The sequence below is a fragment of the Etheostoma spectabile genome, unplaced genomic scaffold (genome assembly GCF_008692095.1).
Source record: "Etheostoma spectabile isolate EspeVRDwgs_2016 unplaced genomic scaffold, UIUC_Espe_1.0 scaffold00004550, whole genome shotgun sequence".
Classification (NCBI taxonomy): domain Eukaryota; kingdom Metazoa; phylum Chordata; class Actinopteri; order Perciformes; family Percidae; genus Etheostoma; species Etheostoma spectabile.
The window spans coordinates 1-13,668 of record NW_022603167.1 but is presented as its reverse complement, the minus strand read 5'-3'; the positions used below and the strand labels follow the sequence as shown (position 1 = coordinate 13,668).

General features: G+C 38.1%; 1 long non-coding RNA gene across 1 annotated transcript; it reads right to left on the bottom strand.

The window, feature by feature from the left end:
• Positions 1–2,464: 2,464 nt before the first annotated feature.
• LOC116677193 (uncharacterized) lies at positions 2,465–11,119 on the bottom strand. The gene is made up of 3 exons (XR_004328946.1): positions 11,000–11,119; positions 3,181–3,183; positions 2,465–2,474 (listed from the first exon to the last, which is right to left on the bottom strand). It is a non-coding gene; the product is annotated as an uncharacterized LOC116677193 (long non-coding RNA).
• Positions 11,120–13,668: the final 2,549 nt, after the last annotated feature.

The window sequence follows — 13,668 nt, the reverse complement described above, 5'->3', positions numbered from 1 at the left end:
ACCACTGTGATAGTAATGTATACCATGACATTTCTTTCAAAATAATTTCTGAGATCTGAAAGTAGGAATTTGGTGACATCACTACATTTATGTCGATAAGGACAAACTATTTTTCTTCTTTGTTGTCTCTTTCACATAAGTGTGTCAAACTGGTGATTTGTTTAAAACCTGTCTCTCATATCAATACTCTTGTGTCTTTCCCCGTCCAATGTCTATTTAGCGATGTTGCTGGTTTTCCAGATCTCAACCGTTTAAAGGGTACAATGTTATTCTTAATAAATAAACAGTAAAAACCTAGATTATCTTGGTTAAATTGGGCATTAACATTGCTAGAAGAGCATATCTTAAAAACTGATATAAATAAGTAGCCTAAAAAAGTCTAAAAACCTTTAAAGGGGTGATAGAATGGTTGTATAGAGTATATCACGCTGTTCTTTGAGGTCTCCTGATAGGGTATGTAACATTTGTTGGGCTAAAAATGTTGTTTTAGCTGTTCTTTTGGCCCTCACACCACCCTGCTAAATTGACCTGGCTTGAAACGAGAGCTTTTCTGCCTTATATGGTCTGCTCATGAATATTTAAATAAGCTGCGCGCTGATTGGTTGGTGTGCAACGAGCTTTGCTGCGGCACACAAACATGACTAAAACATCCAAGGTGGCGATAGCATGGTTACCGTATCTGTTTGAGCCTGAATCAGAGGAAGGATCTGACATCGAGGAGCAACCTGCCAGTAAATTGGAAATGACTTCTTCAGACTGGTAAGTTTTGTCATTTAGCATTTACTTGCTTTTTCAACATTAGAGGTTTGTTGTCACACTAGTGTAATACTCCCACTTCAGTGTTGTAGCCTAAGAATAACTTTGTATTAGCCTTGTTTTTAGTATTGTAAGCAACATAACTTATTAATTTGCACATGGACAAATATTTTACAACTTGTACCCTCGCAATTTCAGTCAAGATGTCCAGTTGGCAGAAAAGTTAGTGGCCAGTTCATAGAGCTGCTCTCAACGAAAGTCTCTTAGTCACATTGTAACATTTGTTACCGTATACTCTCCTGCTGAATAGTGATTGATTGTGATTATGAGTTACGTACATTCTTTACCACCCAGAAGTAATGTTATCTTGCAACAGTACGTCCATTTAGCTGGACAGGAGCCTTTTTCTGTTCAGTTTGTATGCTACGTCTAATGTTATCTTGGAACTACTATCATGCAGATTAGATCATCTGACTATGAGATTATTACCTTCTTAACATGTAGTAATCTAATGTAGTATCTTACCTTGGCAGGTGTTCTTGTGGAAACTGTGCACACATGCCCCAGGAGAGAGAAAATATGTTGCCAATAAATACCTCAGTTAAATAAAACTAGAGATACATTAACTCAAGCTACTTTATGCTTTCTGCTCATTCAACATTATGAAATAACAACAGGCTCATTATGTTTGTTTTTACAGGTCAGAAGAATAAGAATGACCTAGATTCCTGAGGAGATAACCTGTATGGCTCACCATCCTGGCCTTCATCCGTGCCTCAATATATATTCTTTGCAAATGCAATGAATATTTACAGAGTTGACCATGGCCAGTTGAGAATCAGATGGATGGAAAGGTGAAGCCCATTTGATACCACTGTTAGCAGTTCAAGTATCTAAATAAAATGTTTATAACAATACGCATTGATTATTGATTCAGCATTATTACAAAAACACAGTATTATCAAGACAACAAAATTACTTTATTTTGTTTCAAAACAATCATCATTACTCTTAAATCTAAAAATGTGATTGTCCACTACACCCTGTTCTCTTTGTAGGCAATGCAGACACAGGGCTTATAGGACTTTTGTGAGCTGGTGCTGGGTTTTCTTGGTAGAAGTGTCCGTGCCGTGACCCCTCTTGTGTCGTGCAGCGTGGAGGGAGTTTCTGGATGTTTCAGGGCAGTATGTCGGGTTGGGTGCCTGTCGAGCTGAGCACACAGGTCCTGGGGCACAGGACTGCTTCCAGATAAGGAAGGGGGTCGTGGATGATCTCCTCAAACACCAGTCGCATCAGGTCTAAGACATAGCCTGTTGTGTGTGAAAAGTCATTTTAGCACCTATATCATTGCACATTCAGATTTGTTGTTTGCAGTGTGTGAAAAGTTATTTTGAGTGCCGATAAGATGCAATTTAGTATTTTTTGTTTGTAATAAAAAAATATTTAAACTTACAAACTTTTGTCTCTGTCTTCACTTCTTTGACGGTGTAACCTCCCCTGTTGGCCTTTGGGAACAGACGTCTGTACATTAGTTTCCCCTTGGCTGTCTTCCGTTGTGGCTGCAAGATACAATCAAACAAAAACATAAATATTGTAACATAACTGTATTACCTTTTACACACACCAAGCAAAATACTCCAGTTGACTCATAGCAAAAGCAGTTGCTAAACCTCTAAGCTGTGCCAAAGCAGGACTCTAACCAGTGTTGTTACAAGTGTCTTACAGTGGGAGCAGCTTAAATCTGAAATGATTTACATTTATATGGCCGGCCATTAGGCTTGATGTCTCTAGACCATGTTTGTGTCTCACTCCTTCACTGAACAAAACCAGTTTCTGCAGACAATTTGTCCCCATTCACATTTGCCTTTTCTAAAGACTTGTTTTGTTGAATGACAAAGTTCATAGGGCGTGTACATACCTGCAAAAGGCATCGTCAACACACAATCTAGCATTCAGTCATACCTGTTGTATACAAACACATTCCTGCCTATTGTCCAAATTATTTTCACCAGCCCCCCCCCCACAAAAGGAAATGCAATTGATTGAGATCAGACCAATCAGTGATAATCCAGATGAATAGTTCTATTCCTACTTTAAATAATTCACTAATGTGTTGGTAATGGCTCACATATTTGATAAAAGTCACTCACTCATCATGATAACATTAGATAACACTGCTCTGCTAAATGCTACCCAGTCACAATGCTACACAAACACTATAAGACGTCTGGTTTGTAAGAATAATTACAAAGGTTACCTTGTATGATATGTGCGGTCTGATGTCTTATGAGACAGTTGTGTCCCCCGAGATGACACACTCGGAGCATCTGTTTGGCAAGCTGCATCTTTCGCGTCTTGTCCTTGTGACATAGCGTTGCTCTGAAATAAAAAAAACTGCAAATCAATACATTGCAGTCTATATACACACTGTTTTCACGAGATTGACTAGATATCATATGAAATGATAACGTTTCCAGTTCTGTTGTCGAAGCAAACGGGATAACAGAGCTAGCTAGCTAGCTGAGTAACGTTACAGCTTAGCGCTAGCTAGCAACCAAACGATCATGATTCTACTCAGCTGCAGTTAGCTTTCTTGCTGAAATACAATAAAAATGAACCTGACAAGTGGACAAACATGCATGGTGAACTATAGATGGAGCTACATGACAACACGGGGTATTTATTCGAATGGAACAGTTAGGAAAATGAAACGTTAGCCCCTTGCCATTACAGTTATCAAAAGACATTCAGCCTATGCTAGCTACAGGATACCTTAGCATTGCCAATGTTACTGTTAATGACGAAATCCTACTACAGCTTGTGGTTGGGATGACCAGACAGTTGGAACAGCAACAGCAGCTTAGCAAATCCTGCTTTAAATTGTCCAAAGTTTGAAACTGTCTTTGGTGAAAACGTTCCCTGGATCTCCTTATAAACAGCAGCCGAGCCCGTCAAGTGGTTGCTTCCTTGGGAAGGCTATGAGAAGTGTCACCGTTCCTTGTAGGCTGGAACTCTGCATTTACGACCCTGGTTCATTGTCATTATCCTGGGAAAATATTCCAAACTTTCTTCTTAGTAAATCCCGTCAGAGTACACAAGCAGCGTTCTCAGTCGGACATCTAACTGAGCTAACGCTAGCTCCATTAGGAGCTGGTCTCAGGTCAGTGGCCTGTGTGTAGATGTTGGGGCTGGACCGTTCTCCTTATACGGTAATGGGCGTGACAAAGCTAATGGTTCTGAGATCCTGACGTCATCTTTTGGCTTTGTTGAGATTCGCCCGTTTTCAGCGGCAGATTCAAAATGTGGGATTTTCAGAGGAAAGGCATGTCAATGGGATTTAAAGCTTCTTTGTATGTCCTATTTACCCACCAAACTGTCGGTATTCACATATGACAGGGTAAAATCGGTTTTGCATTCTATCACCCCTTTAAGTCACAAAACAGTCGCTACTTCCTAGCAACAGCTAGGTAGTAAAACTTCTACAGAGTAACTTTTTTTTTTTTCCCTCTGTCTGTTGGGTCTGAGGTTCTCAGTTAGTAAGTTGTAAATTATTCCAAAATGTAGTCCAAATATATTAGATATCACTTATAGTGTAACAACAATGTTTCTTGTCAAATATGTCATCGTCTGGTTGCAAAAAGGAAATGAAAAGGTTCAATGTTCAAAGGAAATATTGATTCCAGTCCTAATGATACAACTCGCTGACTTTTCTTTACATGTAAAAGTTGTGTTTGTGTGTTGGAATAAGCCATGCTTTCTCATCATTAGAATATGATCTTATGAGGTCATCTTAACCCTGATTTGACATTCATGCTTCTAAGCAAAACCTTGTTACTGTGTGGTTACCAAAAGGTTGCTATGTCCATGTAAACAAAGTGAGTATGGCTCTCTGTGCTGCATGGTCAACCATGAGAGTAAAATGATGCTTGGTAGTGGAGACCAACTACCTAGTGAACCAGTGAATGTGCTCTTAAAGTCCACAATCTGTGTGTTTGGTCTCATTGGGGTTGGGTGGGGTTTTGCAGCACAGCCATTAAAGCAGTCAAGCTAAACTAAAACATGTATAAACATATAGATAGATGCTTAGTCATCTGCTAAGCAGCTTTATCTGCTCACGTAACCTACCAAGTTTATTACATTACAACATTCAACTGAGGTTTATTGTCACAATTGGCAGTGCTGTTTGTAGTGAAACAGAAAATCCTTAAAAAAGGAATGCCAGACTGCTCTGTCCAAATTATGGATTAGAGCATAGGCAATGTTTGTGGTTGCAGACAAATTATCACACTTCAGCTATTCCATTTCCTAAACTTGAGGCTTAATTGTTACACTGGTCTCTTTCCCTTTCTTTTTCTCAAACTTGAAACTCTGAGCTCAGTGCTGTCCATTCCATGGACGTCCTTGTGAAGGGGTAAGTGGCCTTAGGATGCAAAGGGTGTTTTTTATTTTCTATTGCCATTTTCGTATTAATGTGCTCTGGTGACAAAACTAATGTGATAATGTGTAAAGCATAGAGTAATGCGCAATTAATTTATACATTATTAATGCTTTTTTCTTGATATGTTATTTTCATGGGTAAGTAAATAAAAAGTCCCAATTCCGCAAGTGAGTGCATGTGTGTGTGTGTCATGATACCACTCATGTTACACAGCTGTTTCCCGACAGTATGTTCCAGTAGTCTCACGTTGACAGACCTATTTCCACAGGACTAAGTGGAGTAATCATTAATTTAACTGCAAATAAACCAGACTAAAATTAATCTGAAAAAAAATGCCAGAAACTATAATGAAAGAAACAAATTGGTAATTGTGTTGATACGGATAGTAGATACTAGACTTCTTCTGGAAGACTGGATGAGGCAACAGGCCTCACAGCTACTGTAAAGATAATCTCCTAACATGTAAAGTGACAGGAACACTCCCACAGGCATTTATTATTTTTTAGTTTTTAGTTTTAACACTAGAAGGTGTTGATTAAACTTGTGCTGTGTCACCTATCATTGGACTGACAGGCTAGGCACATAATTACACACACCGTAACAAAATGTCTTGATTGGACGTTCAAACAATGGGAATTCAACGTCTCAATGTCTGCTGGGAAGTCTTAGACTAAAATGGGGCTGTCACCAAAGACAAAATAACCTCATACCGTTGACTCTGAATAACAAGATTTGGAAAATGGGACATCATAAAGAGATGCAACATTTGGAAGAATGTTGAGAAAAAAAAAGCTCTTATGTCATTTCAAAAAATTCAAGAAATATTTGTCCATCAAGACTTTTCTTCAGTTAAGCTCTTTTCATAGAGCCAACCAGGGTCCAGGAATGACTCCGTGGAAATGAACAGTTGCTGTTCTCTTTAAAAGATCATAAACACCTTTCCGAAATTAGGCAGCCTTATCTAGAGTAAATACTTACAAACATTTAGCCAAAGGGCCTCTTTAAAAGATAGAACTGTGTTAGTGGAGTCACTCTTTATGTTCACACTGGCATTTAATGTTTAAATGGGTTTATATTGAAAGGGTAAGTAAATGGGGTTTATATAGTGTTCTGTAATCTGAAAAGTAAGTATGCTGGAATGAGTAGAGCGAAACATTAAGTACAGGTTTTTAACCAGTTTTAGATCAAGAGCAGGGTCAGAGAGGCTCACCCATTTTCTCCATTCTTATTTCTACTAGCCATCGACTGGATAATGAGGACAACTGACAAAAGACAGAATGGAATCTAGTGCACTATATGGGCACAACTGGACAGGGATGGCAAAAGTACTCACTTCCCGTACTCAAGTAGAAGTACAGATAATTGCGTTAAAATACTCTGGTAAAAGTAGAAGTACTGATTTAACGTCTTTACTCAAGTAAAAGTAACAAAATAGAGCTTGGTTACTCAAGTGTAACAAAATAGAGGTTGGAAATTTATTTATTTTTTTTTTTATTAAGAATATAATATGCAAAAAGGGAAATACGGCTCTAAGGGAGAGAAAAAGCCCAACATAGCGGACCCGACTGAATGTGTATGGATGTAAAATATCTACTTAGCCTATAGTCAATCCACATTTTTACAGAGTTGGGCTACACTGTTTTAATTGCTTTAAATATGGTAGTTTAGTGTTTCTGATTTTATGTGATAAATGTTCTGGTTTTACTGTAAAGTGTCTTTGACTAGCCATGTAAAGCACTATATAAATAAAATGTATTATTATTTAGCCTTTGCCTTAAAAGTGAGCAGAGGGAATCCCTGTTCCTCGGGAAAGGGACCCTAATGACTAGGCTTAATTTCAAACCCTTATTCACAACGCGAGAACATGTTTTACAACGATATGCACAGATCTCTATAAGCTATATCTAATTCTTTATACAGAACAATCAGAAAGGGACAACCACTAGAAAAAGAAATAAGTGACTTCAATGGGCTACACGCTGTAAGCATTTGTAAAACAATATTCATGGTTTATTCTTCTGACAAGTGACCGCACCAAAATAAAAAGATGAAGAACCATGGTGTTCCCGGTGTGATGAATGTAAACTACACTACATACGTCCAGTATATAGACCACGTTATTGGTCCAGGGATGTGAGACTATTGAGAAGGTTATGAAACCAATGTAAGCTATAATAAAAAAAAACATTAGGCCTACATATTAAGGAGTAACACAACTGTCCTTTATTAGAGAAGGAGAAGCAACAAGAACATGAAATCATGAATGTATTGGTCTCTGACAATTCTGCCATTAATATTATTGCCATCCGGGAATATCACTACATTAATATCGTCGCACTTAATCTCCGGTGCGCGTCTGTAACCTGAAGCTGAGAGACGCCGCGCTGCTCATCTCTGCTTTTACAGAGAGAGTGGACGCGACTCGCAGGTCTGCCGGCGGGAATAACTGTTAAACACGTTTATTTCGGATCAGACAGCAGCTGATTTGACACATGAGACTCCAGGATTAATCTTAGCCCGGCTGTTAGCCTGCTCTGGACCAGGCTATAGCCGCAAAGAATAAATCTCCATGGTTACTTGGCTGGGCTTAATTCAATCTGGTTTCGTGCAACCGAGTCAAAGCTAAATTCATCCAGGATAACTTGAATATCCCGGCTTAATCCCTTATCCTAGTTTCGTGCAACAGGCCCCAGGTTAATAAGATTCTGACCTAGTAGCAAGATATGAATTCAGTTGTGATTTTGTGAGAAGTCTGTGTATATTCCCATCCAATTAGATTCAATTTGATATTGATGACGCAAAAAATAATAACTTACTTCAGTGAAATTATTTGAAATTTAGTGAGGACTAGATTAGGACTGGATTTAAAGATGATTCTGGTTTCCAACTTGGCCCCAGGTGTGTCTGTTAAAACACAGACAGAGACAACTTCTCTCTGTTGATGCTTCATTACAATCAAGCATCAGTATAAAAAATGGGGGGGGGGGGGGGGTGAGTAGCTCTGCTGTTTGTGTGGTAATAAAAGAAATAAATAACATTGCAAAGGCTACCATATACAATGCATACGAATCATATGTGCTAGTAAATAATAAAAAATAAACCCACTATTAATTACACAATCTTATGAGCAAGGACGTTCAACAATCGCCATTATATCGAATCAACAGCCAGGTGCAAGTTAGCTAACAGGTGTAACTTAGCTAACAGGTGTAACTTAGCTAACAGGTGTAACCTAGCTAACAGGTGTAACTTAGCTAACAGGTGTAACCTAGCTAACAGGTGTAACCTAGCTAACAGGTGTAACCTAGCTAACAGGTGTAACTTAGCTAACAGGTGTAACCTAGCTAACAGGTGTAACCTAGCTAACAGGTGTAACTTAGCTAACAGGTGTAACCTAGCTAACAGGTGTAACTTAGCTAACAGGTGTAACCTAGCTAACAGGTGTAACTTAGCTAACAGGTGTAACCTAGCTAACAGGTGTAACCTAGCTAACAGGTGAAGAACACAAACAAGCTAACTTTTAAATTTGCCAGTACTATGGACCAGTACTACAACAGGCTTAAATGAAGTCACATCAGTTATATGACTTACAGTTCTCAAGACACACATGATCTCAACTGGTTATCTCCGGACAACTCGTCTCTTTGTCTTTCCTCTCACTTTTTTCTCCATGTGCCCGCTCGCGGTGAGAGGCGCGTGTCCGCGCTATTCTCCTACATGCGCTCACAATCACACCTGATAGACGACCTTTTGTACAAACTAAAGTAACGAGCCGATTTTGTAAAATGTAAGGAGTAGAAAGTACCGATAGTCGTGTTAAAATGTAAGGAGTAGAAGTAAAAAAGTCGCCAAAAAAAATAAAATAGTAAAGTAAAGTAAAAATATCTGAAAAAATCTAGTTGAGTACAGTAACGAAGTATTTGTACTTCGTTACTTCCCATCTCTGCCACTGGATGATCTACTATAGATTATGCAGACGACACAATCACCCTTAGATGCAGGATAAGCCACAACACTGGCAGCTACCGAAAAAAAGACGAAGATCATGAGGATGAATCCAGTGGGCCTTTTACAGCTCAAGAACATCTGACATTCAAGAACATCTGGCATAAAACATAAATGTGGATATATGTTTTGACAATTTTTTAATTAACACATCTACACCAATATGCCAGACTCTTTTTGTTCAAAATGTTCACTTTATTGTCAACAACAGTACAAAACAAAAAGTCTGTATTTACAACACTACTAGGCCTTCTCATCTCACCATCTTGGTTTCACTGCTGACCTGATTATTTAAAAAAGGAACAAAAGCATGAGCAAACAAATGGACCCTAAAATGCTGATCTACTGCTTTCATGTCATGTAGTGTCACAACATCCCACAATGTGATGACACTGCTGTCATTTTGAAGATACACCTTCCACAAAAATAAAGTAAGAAACTGGAGTGTCATCTCTTGTTTTAGTTTGGAAAACGAGATCCAAGAAAACGTCACAAGATCAACTTGTGGGCATGGTTCCTTCAAGTTCAACCAAATATATAATATTCTTCATTTGAAGCTCTGACAAAATCCATTTAAAATATTCTTGCCAGGCGCTGAAAAAAAAAAATACCCTTGGATTTTCAGAAATATAACGGTTAGGTAAAGTGATTTTTCAGAACTTGAGTCATACATACTATGTAAAAGGTGGAACTAACAACAATGAACAAGGTCAATGATTCCACTAAAAATTCTTAAACCTTTGTCCTAGGGTGGGTCCCAGGGGTTGCATTGTGGGATGTACCGAGCAAAAGATGTAAAGCCAGAGAGACACCATCTGTATGCATCTCAGCTAGTCTGCCTGTAACAACACTGTCTTCTGTATGGGGTATAATCCTTCCCACCACTGAGCTAAAATGACGATAAAATTATAGCAGGTAATGAGCACAGATACACTGTATAGCCTTATTCGCTCTCATGTAACTCTCTACCACACAGTACCTTTCAAACATCAACGCAGGCTGAAAAATAACTATTATCTTGCATGCTGCAGCATTGCCATCCTTGCAAGGTTGCACACATAATATAATACATCAAAAACACAGAAAGACAGATTTTTAGACCTGGCATAAAAGTAAAGCTCTTCCAAAAGAAAACATGAAAGAAAATATTCTATAGGAACTGTAGACCCGATAGGTGAAGACATTAAGACAACAATGTAGTGTATTAAACTAAATCACAGGTAATAACACTTTTTTTTTTTAGCAAACCTTAAAATAGAAACATGGCGGAAGATTCTTTTGCATTTCTTACAAGTTGTTTTTCTGAGGACTTCTTACTTTTTATTTCTTTTTCCTTCTTAGATTAAACAATTTTCCAATGACTAACAAAGAGTGACAGAAATTACTGGAATTTACAAAAAACAACTAATTAGTGGTTGACTGTGTCCAATTTACAACTACACAATCCTATTTAAAACTTAGTAAGTTAGTCTTTGGGGTCACAGTAATGCTGGATGTAATAGAAAAAAAATCATGTAACATCCAGTTCCTTAATTAATATCATGACTACAATTAGGACTCTTGGTAGGGGCATCCATTAACCTATACAGACAATTTACCAGTGTTTGAAACCAGAGAACATAAGTCAGGAGAGATGCTGAGGTTATCTAACATTAAAGTGTTTCAGTAGGGTTATACAGCAGTAAAATGTATTTTTCTCTGAGGACAGCCTAACAAAGGCTTTTTTAAACACAAAAAAGTACAAACAATAAAAATAAACATTGACATGCTCCGCACACCCATAATAATAATTTGTTATACAGGCCTTAAAATGTACATTCTTTGAAGAAAAATGGAGAACAAATATAAAATAAATTCTGAAGAAGGAACTAAGCGGCAAAAAAACCCACCACATACCGAGAGCAGAATGCTCACACAAAACATAACGGGCATTCACCAGGACACAAAACACAAAATGAAACAGTAACACGAGGCAGCCTCAGTGCGACTTCAAACAGTGAGGTGGGACAGCAGGACAGTGGGCAGGACTCTTTTGCTGCTTGTGCTTGTGCAGCCTGATGGAGGGTGTCAGCAGCCAACTGGGAGTCTGTATTTTTAATGTTGCATGGCTGCTTTCTTCCCCACAAGACGTACAGAGAAATAAAGTTATTCTCATTTCAATAATGTAATATTTTGACATATTAATCCCTGAGAAACACCTACACATAAATGTAATTCCAGGTTCTTTCAATCTTTTCAATTCTTATTTCAATAGTTTTGGCATCAGCAGTCCTATTAATATGACAACCTTGTACACTAAAGCATCTAATAAGTTTTTTTACTGCATTTTATTGCTTTAGTTTTACGAGATATTTTATAACTTTTTACTTAGTAGTTATGTTTTACAAGTACTTTTACTTCTATTGGGTCATATAATTATATATAATTTCAGATGTAAAAAATACAGCAGCAGCGGCGATTCGCGGGGTCAACCCTTTTTCTCAATAGCAACTTCAAAGTAATTTCACACATTTGGTTCAAACATCGTTATAAAACATATTCTGCAGCTTTGTAACGATGGACTACAGTGCACACTTGTTTAAAATGCCTACAACTGATTTGTCAAAACAATTATTTTCAAATTCATGTGATATGTTAATTGATTGGACACATATTTAGTCATTTGTAGCGCTGATTTACGCTACATCAACGGAAGTTTGTTTGCATTTATAGCGCCTGGTGGTGTTCAATTTAAATAAAACTTTCAGGGCATGGTTCAGGTACTTATGAGAACATATCCTGAGAGATTTGTGATGATTGGACAATGATATGTCATTATAGTAAAATGTGTGTAATGCACTCACCTATCTTGCGCTTGTAGTGTCCCCTAGTGCCGTATGTATATAAACTGTCTGGGTATATCAGGGGCACTTATCTGACATACCCTGTGCGTTTGGTGATGACTGGCCTTACCGGTGGCTGATTTGTGTTCATTTATGTCCAGAGCCACGCCCCTATCAAAGTTTATTGGTCAATAATGAAAAGTAATTGCGATATCGATAAGCATTATACATGCTTGATCCATGTGATTTCACTGACAATTTGGTGGCAATTAGAGCTACGGTGTAGGAGGAGATCTCATAAATGTGGCGGAAAGATTTTCTAGGCGGACCTTAATGGTCCTTGAGGCTTTTTGTAGAGCCACATTAAGTTCAACTGTGTGAGAGAATTTAAGTAAATCAGACTTACGGTGTGTGTGGGGCGTGGCCTTTCAAGTTTGCATTTTGAAGCCTCAGCATGTGCTTGCCGATTGGGTTCATCTTTCTGCACATCCACACCATTTCCAGTTATTCCCCAAGTTTCATGTTTCTAGCTCATTCCAGCTTACGGGAATGTGAGCCGGGCGGCAGACAACAAATAACAATAATAATAAATACTAATAATAATAAAATACTAATAATAATAATAATAATAATAACAACTTAAACAGACAAGCACAGATGGGTTATACAGCTTCAACCCTAATAAGAGCAAAATCTAAAGCACTGCCCATTGGCCAGTGGACAGAGCAAACTCTCAGTACACAGTACACTAAATAAGTTTGTGGCCCTACTATGCCCTGCTGGCCCTGAACTGCTACAACTATTATTTCTAGTCATAGTTCCTTTTCTTTATTGTGACTATAATTGCAATCCATTCATGTCACCTCTCAACCAGCAGCGACAGATGCTGCCCATCAAGTGCCTGGGTCTGTCTGAGGTTTCTCCTAAAATTGAGTTTTTCCTAGCCACTGTGGCACTAACTGACTTGCTCTTGGGGAATTACTGTATTGTTGGGTCTTTGACCTACTCAATCTGTAAAGTGTCTTGAGATAACTCCTATTATGATTTTATACAATAAAAAAATTGAATAGAAAACATTTGAGTCAAGAAATATGCAATAACAGAATCTTGATTCTATTGATGAGCACTGCAAGTTTCATCCGAGAGTTCACGAGCAAGTTGACACTGCGTTAGAGAATGCTCGGTTCTGATGGATTGTTTTTCTTACGCCACTAGGACACCACAAGGCAGCAGAGGAACGTGTAGTTTGTAATGGTCTGACTGATGTTTACAGTGGACAGTTTATGTAATTATTGCATCAGTCACCTTTGCTTTGTCTTCCAAATAAGTTTGACTAAGTTGTTTTTTCTGTCGTCTGATCATCTGACAGACTGTATGTTGTATTGTTATGAGATCTCAGCAAATCATGTGTTGCGTAAAAGGATTGATGGCCAAACCTACAAAATAAACATCTTGTAATAAACAAAAAAATAACTGTAGGTATATGTTGTGTGTATATGTTGTACATTCAAATAAACTTGAACTAAAATGTAACTTACTCACACTGCCTGTGTGTATGGTGTATGCACATTAAAAGTGACATTTCGTACCATAGTCATCCCATGTAGCACAGCCAGAGTGCCTTTAAAAGCGTGATTGTTGTCCTCT